The sequence below is a fragment of the Gossypium hirsutum genome, chromosome A01 (genome assembly GCF_007990345.1).
Source record: "Gossypium hirsutum isolate 1008001.06 chromosome A01, Gossypium_hirsutum_v2.1, whole genome shotgun sequence".
NCBI classification, from domain to species: domain Eukaryota; kingdom Viridiplantae; phylum Streptophyta; class Magnoliopsida; order Malvales; family Malvaceae; genus Gossypium; species Gossypium hirsutum.
In genome coordinates this window covers 106,053,345-106,061,792 of record NC_053424.1, presented here as the reverse complement: position 1 = coordinate 106,061,792, position 8,448 = coordinate 106,053,345, and the positions used below count along the sequence as shown (strand labels likewise).

Here is an 8,448-nt window from a genome sequence, read left to right as displayed (position 1 = left end):
TTTGAGATGCGAGTGAAATGAGAACGTCTACTTCATGTATTCCAACAATTTGTCTTCCTGACACTGCTCGATTGGTTTACCATTGATAATTATTACTGGTAATCCTCTCAATGAATTCATAAGCCTTATTATAAGACTTAGAAATGAGAGCACCATTAGCAGAAGCGTCCACTACCATCCTCGTATGAGCATTGAAACCATTATAAAACGTCTCAAGTTGGATGCAATGTGGGATTCCATGAGGAGGGCACTTCCGTAATAATTCTTTGTACCTTTCCCATGTCTCATACAAGGACTCATCATCCATTTGTTGGAAAGCAGTGATCTCGTTCCTCAACTTAGCATTCTTGCTAGATAGAAAATACTTCATGAGGAATCTTTCTGCTAACTCTTGCCATATGGAAATTGAATTTGGTGGCAATGAGTTCAACCAGACTTGAGCTTTGTCCCTTAGCAAATATGGGAATAGGTTCAATCGTAGTGCATCTTCGAGTACTCCGGCTAACCTGAAAGAATCATTCACCTCCATGAACAGTCTTAAGTGCAGGTGAGGATTTTCAGTAGGCATTCCACTAAAATGGCCCACTGTCTAAAGCATCTGGAACATGACTGGCTTCAGCTCGAACTATTGCGCCTCAATTTTGGGTTCTAATACCCGGAATAAGATCATGAAACATTGGCATAGCATACTGTTTTAGAGCTCTATCCCTATCATCAGCAATAAGCATAGGATTTTGAGTAGGGTTTGCTCCGTTTCCTTGATTTGGATTTTCGAAGTTCATCTCTTCGGTCCTTCTTTGACTTGCTTGTCATCTCCGCTGTCGAAAAGTTCTTTCTATCTCAAGGTCTATAGGGAGTAAATCGGTAATTCAGTCAATACTCATAAACACCTAAAATAAACATAGAAAAATTAATTAAGTTAAAATTGAAAAAAAAATTAACCAAAATAAAAATTAACAAAGTCACAAATAATGAATTTTTAAAACAGTCCCCGGCAATGGTGCCAAAAACTTGGAATGATGGAAATGTGAAAGTGTACACAATCGCAACAAGTAATAAAGTGACAAGTAAATGTCGAGTTATCGTACCCACAGGGACTGTGAAAAGAATTATTTATGAATGCAATTTTAAAACCACTTTAGTGAAGAAAGACATTTTGATTTGAAGAGGTGATTAAAAACTAGGATTTAAACTAAGTAAAATAAATAAAAATAAGATAAAAGTTCCAATGCACGATTTCAAAAGATGATTTCAATCAAGATGACATAATTGTATTAGATTAATTACATTTTTTAACTTAGAATTGTTAAAGTCATGTTCATGTTATTACGAATAAATTCACGGCAACTCGGTAATTTGCTAACTTATGAACACACTTACCTACCAAAATCTATTTATCTCTTGACTATATCTCTACGTCAATTCAACTGATTAAACAAATTTTAATAAGTAAATGTGTTAATACACATACATACTTATGAAATTAAAATAATCTCTTATACATATCTCTATGCCAATTCAAACAATTAATTCAATCTCATAAGCACATAAAAGATTACGTGAGGTAACAATGTATTTCTACCTTGAAACAGTTTAATCACAATAATCTTGCAAGTTATGCAAGTCTAATGTATCGTTAGATACAATGTATTTAACAATGTATTTCTACCTTGAAACAGTTTAATCACAATAATCTTGCAAGTTATGCAAGCCTAATGTATCGTTAGATACCGTTGCTAATTTAACCCTCAGCTACCTTAGATGATTAAACATGCACTGATTAAGTATCGCGTCAATTAATTATAATTTCAATCCGTTTAAATAATTAATTCATTAGTTACTTTATAATTGTAATGTAAGAATAACTTAGTCATGGTTTTACTTAATCAAACATCTTACTGAGGCATATAACAACACATACAATTTTAATAAATTAAGTAGACAAAATGCAATCAACCTAACACAAATAAAATTTAAGCCAAATTAATTACATTAAACATATCAACATCAAAAATATTCATAGACATGTTCATCATAACAACAAAATAATTAAAAGGAAATGGAACAATAATCAAATCCGATGTTTCTCCGAGGCTTGACTAATTTGCTCTGCTCCTCCTTCTCCGCTTGTTCTTGTTGAACCGAGGCTTCCATGAACACTTGAATGCTGCTTCAAATGGTGGATGAATAAATCTTTTTCAAGAGGTGAAATTGGCAAAGGAACAGGGGAAGAAAATGAAGAATAATGGAAGGGAATAAAGTGAGAAAAGTGAGAGTGAAGAAAATAAATGAATGGGTTTGAGATGTGTTTGGAGTGAGCAGCAAATGGGGGTATTTATAGGTTGAGATGGCTACTAAAGTTAGCATAAATCATCAGCCATAGAGTCCCCCATGGCCGACCACACATGTGGCAAGTTTGAAGGTTTCAAACTCTTTTTTTTTGGATAAAATTGAAGGTTTCAAACTTGTTATTTTAAAGTAGGGGCACATCTAGAAAGGCATAAATAGTGGAGGGGTTTAAATGCAATTTCAAAAAGTCTTGAAGGGCTATTTTGCAAGCCAAATAATCAGCCAAATAAGCTGATTGAGTCAGCATGTGGGACGATTTTGAGCTGCCTAGTGCTCAGTTGGATCGGTTTTCTCGATTCTGCTTAACTGGGCCCCTTTTCACAATTAATTAATAATAACTTATTTAACCCAAATTAAATTGGATTAAAATTAAAATTAATTATACTATGAATTAATAAAAATAATTTGGACCATCTCAGGCTGAAAAATTAGTTCACCTTGATGCTTTAAAATTGCTTCTCAATTTTGTGTCTGCCGAGCCGTTTTTTGCCCTTTGTGCAAATTGTCGAAAATAATCAAAGTTAATCAGAATTAATTATAAAATTAATTAATATTCAACATGTTAATAATTTAAGTACAAAATAATTATTTTATAATAATTATATATTTTTTGACAAAAATTTTACCGAAACTGCATGAATTTTAGTTAAAAAGGGCATGAAAAGTGTGTATATTTTCGTGTTTCTAGATTCGCGGTTTACTTTGAGATTCTGTAAGGCGTTGCATGAGGCTTTCGGTTTGAAGCTTCATTTCAGTTCAGCTTATCATCCGCAGTCTGATGGTCAGTTAGAGAGGGTGGTCCAGATTCTTAAGGACATGCTTCGTAGTTGTGTTATCGACTTCAGAGGTAACTGGATCTTCACTTGCTGTTAGCCAAGTTTGCGTATAATAATAGCTATCAGAAGAGTATTCAAATGGCACCGTTCAAGGCTTTGTAAGGTCGGAGGTGTAGGACTCCTCTGTGCTGGTCCGGAGTTAGTTCGGGAGGTTAAGAATAAGGCGAGACTTGTTTACGAGCAATTGAAGGCTATTTCTAGTCGACAGAAGTCCTACGCTGACTTGAGACATCGAGACATCGAGTATCAAGTTGGTGATAAGGTATTTTTGAAGGTTTTGTCGTGGAAGAAAGTTCTGAGGTTCGGGTGGAAGGGTAAACTCAGCCCGAGGTTCATTAGCCCTTATGAGGTTGCTGAGCAGATTGGACCAGTTGCTTATCATTTGTTGTTGCCGCCTAAGCTAGAGCGTATTCATGACCTCCTCCATGTCTCCATGTTACGTAAGTACAATCTGATCATTCTCATGTTGTTCCTGTTGAGGAAATCGAGGTTCGATATGATCTTTCATACGAGGAGAAACCGATTGCGATCCTAGATTGAAAGGTCAAGGTGCTATGCAATAAGACAGTTTTGTTGGTAAAAGTCTTGTGGCACAACCAAAAAACTGAGAAAGCCACTTGGGAGCCGGAAGATGTGATGAAACATCAATATCGACATTTATTTTATTCAGGTAAATTTCGAAGACAAAATTTCTTTTTAGAGGGGGAGAGTTGTAATATCCCTAAACTAGTTCTAATAGTTTCGGGTATATTTTTCGGGTTCCGAGTGTGAAATTAGGAATTTATAAGGTTTCTAATAATTTTTAATTTAAATAAGGAGGTTAATTTATTCTAAAAGCGATTAAACAATAATCTAGAAAATAAATAAATATATTTGAAATATTAATTTTAAAGATTTTAAATAATTATTAGTAAAAATAATCAGTTTGGGTTGAAAAAGAATTTTAAAATAATTTTTATTGGGGATAATTCGAGTAAAATTTAAATATTAATTAAATAGGATTTAATTGTAAAAGAAGGAAGGGTATTTATATGGAAAAAAAACCTTAAAATTTAGAATTTTTTAGGGAAAAGATTAAATGGTAAAGGGAAATGTGGGAGTGGCCATTAGGCAAATTTTCCAATTTTTTAATTTCTAAGAAGTGGTTTCAATTTTAAAATTAATGTATCTAGCCCATTTTTCACACATTTTACATCAGATTAGAGAGCTTTAAAATTTGTTGTCTTTGCATATTTAAAAGGTCTATCATCAAAAAATAGATACAACCAATTTCCTTCTCAAAATACTTTCCCAATTCACCCAAAATTATTCTCAAAAGTAGCCAAAAATATTTTGAAATTTCTCAAGTTTCTTGAATCAAGATTTTCAATCAATGAATTTAGAGTGAATCAAAGGTAATCTTCAATCCTAAATTTGTTTTTATGATGATTAGAAACATTTTTACATGATTTGAGAGTAAATTAAAGGATTTTTATTAATGTTATCTTTTTCCAAGTACACATAGTTCTTTAATGGTGGATCTTGAATTTTGAGAGGACAATGAATGTTCCAACTCAAAATGGATATATTAAAAGGTTATTTTTATCTTATTTATCAAGATTAAAGATAATCTGTGAGGTAATTTAAAGAAATATGAATTTCATCATTTTCATGAATCAATTTTTCAGAATTTTGTGAAATTGATTTAAAGATGAAATTGATGCCTAGTATAAGTGTATTTGGTCTAGTATTGATGAAAGTGTTTAGGAGCAATGGACATATCGATTTTGTGAGGAATCGGGTTTTCGACTTGATGTTACAAATCTGATAAGGTATATTTGTGAGAGGATTTCGATTAGTATAGTTAATTAAAATTTTTGTTTATTATAGCATGGAAATGTGGTAATATCTACTTTATTGATCACTTTGTTTGTGGTAGAATAAATTGTGTGGTGAGTGTTTCTAAGGGTGATTTGGTAAATTGACCCTCATTTATGTTTAATTAGTAGCTTAATTGATAATTTCAATTGATTAATTCTGGTTGAATGGCTGATTTTTGCAAGATTGATATTATATGTACAAGAGTTTAACTTTTATTGAATAATGGTAAGTAAGCATTTAGGTGATTTTCTGCAATTTAATTAGGCTAATTATATTGTTGATTAGAGCATGGTTACTGGAGTTTTTGATCATGATATATTGGTGTTACAATTGGTAATTGAGCATTGGAAAATGACAAATGAAATGTTAAATTTAATTGGATGTTAAATGGCTATGTTACACGTTACACATAAGCAGTTGTCACATTAAATTGAGCACAATAATGACTGATTTATATGCTATGTTTGACTAAATATATTGGCAACATTCATGGTGGATCCATTGGATATAGTTGGCATGTCATAGGATTTGTGAGTACTCGCATTTATTTGTGACATTGTGAGCATATGGCTCTAGGTGGACTAATTTGTTTGGGGTAGATAAGGGAGTGTTAAGCATGAATCTCCACTCATTGGGTTATTTGAGGCGTTATAAGGGAGCATGTGCTTTGACCCACTCAACTCGGTGGACAGTAATTGACATTTATGGGAGTTCGGAGATCCATTTATCCGATGTATGATCACCCGATTAAGCCATAAGAAATGTATGCCAATATATTTATGTGTGATTATTGTTATATCATTCGATGTTTGTAAACCATGAATAATTGATTCTTGATATTGATAAAGCATATGGGAAATAAATTGACATGTTTCATTATTATGGTTAATAATTGGTGATTGATTGTATGTGATTTAAACATGATTTGGATGTTGATTTACTAGTTGTTTTTATTAACATTCACTGAGCTTTTTAAAGCTCACACTCTCACAATTTGTGCAGATAATCGTCGGGCATGAGGAGCTGAGGAGCCAAGCAAGAGATTTCCAAGAGATTTCCAAGAACTTTAGGCTTGATAAAGACTTTATTAAACGTTTTAAAGACTGTAATAGACATTGTGGAACTCCCGGGACTTAGTTTAATTTTGGTTGTAATTGGACTTTGGACATTGGACATTTTATTTTGGATGGTTTTATAATAATTTTGAGGCATATTTGAGTTTAAGTATTGAATGATTTACAGTGTATTGTTGCTTGATAACACGATGTGTGGGCATGAAATTTGTACTAACGATTGTTTAAATGAAGCTTTCATGAAGTGGTTTACTAGCGGCTAAGGTACGCCACTTGTTTGATTTATTCTGTGTTTGTTATGCATGAAATTGATTGCCTAATTATATATAATTGTGGCTTGATTTATGTCAATAAACTTAATTAAAGGTGTATGTATATGTATGTTAATTAATGGTACTTAAATCAGGTTTAATTGGCAATTAAAATATGCAAAATCAAGTTTTAAAATGAGTTTTTCGCAAAAATAGGTGCAATGGTTTTCACACGAGTGTGTAAGGGGTTGCACACGGGCTTGTGGAGACTAGAGCTATCACATACGGGCATGTGCGATCGGTCTAAAAGTTTTGCACGACGCAAACATGGTCGTTTAATGACACACGGTATGGGGGACAAGGCCATGTGGGTTTTGGGGTTTGAATTTGTGTCTCTTTAAATTGGTATTCTAATTTGTTTAAGTTACAATTTAGTTCCTAATAATAAAACTTGAATTAGACATAGTAAACGTACTCAATTTAAGTTGAAATTTTTAAGCTTGCATAATTTGACTAAAAAAAGGTTGGTAAACACTTAGATCTAAATCGGGTTAGTTTTACCATAGGTGGTGAAATGACAAAAATGCTTTTAGGTAAAATTACTTAGGAAAATTTTAAAATTGGCTCATAATTTGTTTTTGCATTAATAAATAACTAATAATTAGACAAGATTGAGGTGTTATAAGGTCAGGGTGTGTCTTAGGCAGTTGTTAGCCAGAGAGTCACTTAGGTGGCTAATGTAATGCTTCCAATTCGGGTTGATCCGTCCCAATCGGGTTTAGGGTGTCATATTGAGGGTTGGAGTACTCGAATTTTACCATTAGGGGGGAATGAGGTCTTTATAAGATCAGTGCTATAAGCGATTCCTGTGTACGCAATGCAATGCTTTTTCCTATCGAAATTATTGTGTCGAAAATTGAAAAATATATTAAATAAAAACTGATAGACTAATAATAAATCTTTTAAAGGTATCTATTGGACCAATTAGCTTTCATTATGCAAATTGAAAAGTGATGGTGGGCTGGGGTTTTGTGAGTTAATTAAGTTAAATACTGCATTGTTGGCGAAGCAGTGTTGGCGTATTTTAATCTAGCCCACTTGTTTGCTAGCTAAAGTGTTCAAAGCCAGATATTTTCTTTAATTAGATTTTATGTTCGCAAGAATAGGTGCTTACCCATCTCTTACCTGGAGGAGCATTTAGAGTGCTCGAGGGCTAATTGAAAAAGGTATGAGTTGGCGTATTGGGAATAGAGAGCAAGTGAACATTTGGAATCACTTCTAGCTACCTAAACCTAGAGATGGGAGGGTCTCGTGTAAGAAAATTAATATTAGATGGACTATGGTGAATCAGTTAATTAATGAAAATACTTCTACTTGGAATGCAAATAAAGTTCGAATGCTACTTGGACCGAATCAAGTTAAGAGAGTCCTTAGAATTCCTTTGGTTGTTTTAAGTCCTCCAGATACAATGGTGAGGAGGTATGAAGGGTCTAGAAAATATTCCATCAATAGTGGGTAAAAAGCTCTTTTTTAGGAGGAGTTACATAGTAGGGGTGATTACTCGTATGACACTGCTACAATGTCATAATTTTACAACAAAATGTAGGCACTACAACTTTCCAAAAAAAGTAAAAATTTACATGTGGAAATTACATAATAATTTTTTCCTACATTTGGGAATCTAGCTAAGAGAAAGCTGCTAGTTGGAGGTGATTGTCCACTATGAAAGGAGGTAGAGGACACTGTTGAGCATTTGGTACACTCTTGCTATATTTTGCAGTAGATATAGATGCATTTGAAGATTGCAGTGAGTCCAATGATAGTGGCCTCAGATTACAAAATATGGTTAGCACATGAATTTCTAAATGCATATATTAAAACTAGGAAAATTATGGTCACAACTTATTGGGCTATTTAGTATATGTGTAATCGGATGGTCTACGAGGGACTAAGGTGGACAATTCATGAATTGGTAGGTTTTGTCTAGGGGTATGTTCTGGAGTTTAAGACTATTTCGACCTAAGAATACCATTCCATAATACTATGAAGGATTTATAAAGACCTCCATAAAGGGGCAGC

The 8,448-nt window shown here is 33.3% G+C and overlaps 1 non-coding gene across 1 annotated transcript; it reads left to right on the top strand.

The window, feature by feature from the left end:
* Nucleotides 1-233: 233 nt before the first annotated feature.
* LOC121207776 (small nucleolar RNA R71) lies at nucleotides 234-340 on the top strand. Its single transcript, XR_005902896.1, has one exon. It is a non-coding gene; the product is annotated as a small nucleolar RNA R71 (small nucleolar RNA).
* The last annotated feature ends 8,108 nt before the right edge of the window (nucleotides 341-8,448 follow it).